The 3,253-nt window shown below is 56.3% G+C and overlaps 1 long non-coding RNA gene across 1 annotated transcript; it reads right to left on the bottom strand.

Annotated features, from left to right (window-relative positions):
- Nucleotides 1-205: 205 nt before the first annotated feature.
- LOC120880398 lies at nt 206-2,946 on the bottom strand. The gene is made up of 2 exons (XR_005725028.1): nt 2,868-2,946; nt 206-758 (listed from the first exon to the last, which is right to left on the bottom strand). It is a non-coding gene; the product is annotated as an uncharacterized LOC120880398 (long non-coding RNA).
- Between the last annotated feature and the right edge of the window lie 307 nt (nt 2,947-3,253).

Below are 3,253 nucleotides of genomic sequence, written 5' to 3'. Positions count from 1 at the left end.
AAGGTTGGCACCATTTCAGAATCAGAGTTTTCGACAAGCCTCTTTTTTAGGAGGAGAGCTGGAGAGGAAAGCAATAAGCATAAAAACCATAGAAGTGCAGGTAGAGACGCTAAGAGACATGTCTCTGCCCTGCTGATCGGGCAGCTTCAGAAGGCGGGTCTTGCTCGTAGGGCTGTGTGTGTCCCCCAGAGCAGCTGACACACAGTGAGACGCCACCAGTATTTATTTAACAAGTGAATGAGCGGGCTTCTCCTCCCAACCCTCAAGACCATCTTCTCCAGGAAGGAGCACAGAGCTTGGCGGCACTTCTAACTGCATACCGTGATGGGACAAGTCTGGCTGTCTACCCACGATCCCGCACATACACACCAGAGGGTATAAGGTCTAGGCAGTCATTTCCTTTTGTTCACAGCTGCATCCTTAGCACCCAGCACCATGCCCAGCTCACAGCGGGCCCTCAACCAATGTGTACAAGAAATGAATAAACTGGGTGTCAGACTCGAGACCTATTTCCAGGTCGGCTGCCAGCTTGCTGAGTAACCCGGGCCAGTCACTTCCCCTCTCTGGGTCTCAGTTTGTCCCTCTCTGTCCTGAGGGCTGTGTGCCAGAAGATCTCCAGTGAGGTCATCCAGTCTAGACATTTCTTGAGAAAGATGAAACATGGGTGTCACCATAAAGAGTCACGCGGTGACTCTTCCAAACTCATGTTCTGTCCCTCTCATTGTTATGGGAGCCTCCATCACCAGGCCTCTGATAACCTATGGGGAAGCAGGTGAGATGGGGTTACATCGTAAATCACAGATCCCTGCAGCCAGGATGAATGTTCAGAAACTAGATACAAGAAATGCCCTAGGCTGGAAGGCATGACTTCCCCCAAAGTGGCAAAACCTTGGTGAGTTCGTACCTTCATGCCTGAAGCTGCTTTCCCCTCACCAACTCCAGGCACAGACTCAGCAGCGGGAAGAACATGAAAATGGAGGGAAGCCCTTAGGAAGCCGTTTCCCAGCACATAGTCTAGAAACACAGGTGGAACTGAGCATGGGCAGAGGCCAGCAATGCTTTTTTGTAAATAATCTTGGAATCTCCAAGGAGAGAAAACACATTCCAAACTGACTGCCGGAGAAAAGCACAAGGAGGGATCATAGAAGATTAAGGGCAACTCAGGCTCAGGGAGGACTCGGCCTGCCTAGCTAGCTGGCACGACGAACTTCAAGAGAACTAACTGTGTGCAGTGTGGTTGCCTAAGTGGACTAGGGCACACAACAATCACTGTCCTGTGGGGGTCCACTCTCCACAGCTAAGCCCCCCTTGTGGGATACCCTTCAGACATCATTGTGACTGGACAAGTCCCCAGCAGCCCCTCCATCTTCACTCCCACCTTGCAGAAAGCTTGCCTCTCTGGAATTGTTCTTAGTCTACACGCATTATGTCTTTGTAGGGTGGGCAAAGGGGAGGGCGTCAGCCCCAGTTCATAGACCTAGGGGGTGGAATTTGAGGGCTGGCCAGGGTTTTCCCAGTAGTCATGTAGGGATGTGACAGCTAGACCATAAAGAAGGCGGAGTGCTGAAGAATTGATGCTTTTGAACTGTGGTGTTGGAGAAGACTCTTGAGAGCCCCTTGGACTTCAGGGAGATCAAACCAGTCCACCCTAAAGGAAATCAGTCCTTAATATTCATTGGAAGGACTGATGCTGAGACTGAATCTCCAATACTTTGGCCACTTGATGCAAAGAACTGACTCATTGGAAAAGACCCTGATGCTGGGAAAAACAGAAGCAGGAGGAGAAGGGGATGATAGAGGATGAGATCGTTGAATGGCATCACTGACTCCATGGACATGAGTTTGAGCAAACTCCGGGAGAGAGTGAAGGACAGGGAGGCCTGGCGTGCTGCAGTCCATGGGATCGCAAAGAGTCTGAGCGACTGAACAACAACAGGCTAGTCACTTCTAAGTCTTGACCCCGCCCCTCCGCACCCCGCTGCCTCCCTCGTCCTCCCCCAGAGCCTCGCTCAAGGTCAGGGAGGAGGGAGCGGTGGTTCCCAGCACTGCGGTCACCTGACATGTACTTTACAGGCTGTTGACTCCCAAACAATACAGTCCATGCTGATCTGCAGGGTACCTTCCGCCTAGTTTTCCAGTAAACTATTCCCACCGAACAAACACGCAGTCTCCTGGTCCCCGCGCGGACCTGGAAAAACACAGCGCTTGGCTGGGCTCCCGGCCTGGGGTTTGCCTGCCATCCTCTCGCGGCCAGCGCCGGCCGCATATGGGCGCACGCGGGGTGCCCTGGTGCCCAGCTTCCACTGGGGGGCGCCCGCGGGCCGCGGGAGCGCCGGTCGCTCGCGCCCTGTTTCCCGAGCGCGCCCGGCCCGCGCCTGCGCACACCCGAGGCGGCCCCCGGCCCCGCGCCTGAGAGCCGCACTTCCGGCGGCCTTGGCTGTGGAGGTTACCCCGGGCCACTCTCCTGGGAGGGCTGGCTCTGAGGTCCGCGAGCGGGAACACGGGGCCGGTGTCCGCCCTGCGGAGACCCGGCGGCCGTGTTCCGAGGCCCCAGGGGCGCGATCAGAGGCGGCGGCCTGCGGTGGCGTGGGGGGCTTTTAAGAATTCTTCCTAAATTTAGGAAGCAGCCGCTGCGCCTTAAATCTCGGGGCCGCTCTCTTCCGCGGCCTCTGGCCGCCCGGCTGGCCTTGTGACGTTCCGTCCTCGGGTCCACCGACCGCCTGTCAGCGCCAAGCTGAGCAAGGCCGCCTCGATTTTCAGAAGTCGCACCGACCGGGCAGGGGAGGCCTGGGGCGAGGACCACTGGCGCGTCCATGGTACAGAGAGAGCCGCAGGAACGGAGGGACCGGCGGGCCAGTTGGACTTACTGCTCACCGAGTCCCAAGGTCAGAGCGGGAACGACGCCAGGGATCAGCCAGACACCGATGGGAGAACTGGGAGAGCACGTTGTCCAAGGTCACTGAATTTGCTGGCAAGGAGCAAACCCTACCCTGTGAGCCCTTACTTTCAGTTCAGTCACTCAGTCGTGTCCGACTCTTTGCGACCCCATGGACTGCAGCACACCAGGCCTCCCTGTCCATCACCAACTCCGGAGTTTGCTCAAACTCATGTTCATCGCGTCAGTGATACCATCCAACAGTCTCATCCTCTGTCGTCCCCTTCTCTCGCCTTCAGTCTTTCCCAGCATCAGGGTCTTTTCCAATGAGTCAGTTCTTGGGAGCCTGTAATGGTTCCCCTAGCTCTTGGGAGAAAG

The sequence above is a fragment of the Oryx dammah genome, unplaced genomic scaffold (assembly GCF_014754425.2).
Source record: "Oryx dammah isolate SB20612 unplaced genomic scaffold, SCBI_Odam_1.1 HiC_scaffold_21, whole genome shotgun sequence".
NCBI classification, from domain to species: domain Eukaryota; kingdom Metazoa; phylum Chordata; class Mammalia; order Artiodactyla; family Bovidae; genus Oryx; species Oryx dammah.
Note: the sequence above shows the minus strand (reverse complement) of the source record. Positions and strands in the feature narration are given on the sequence as shown.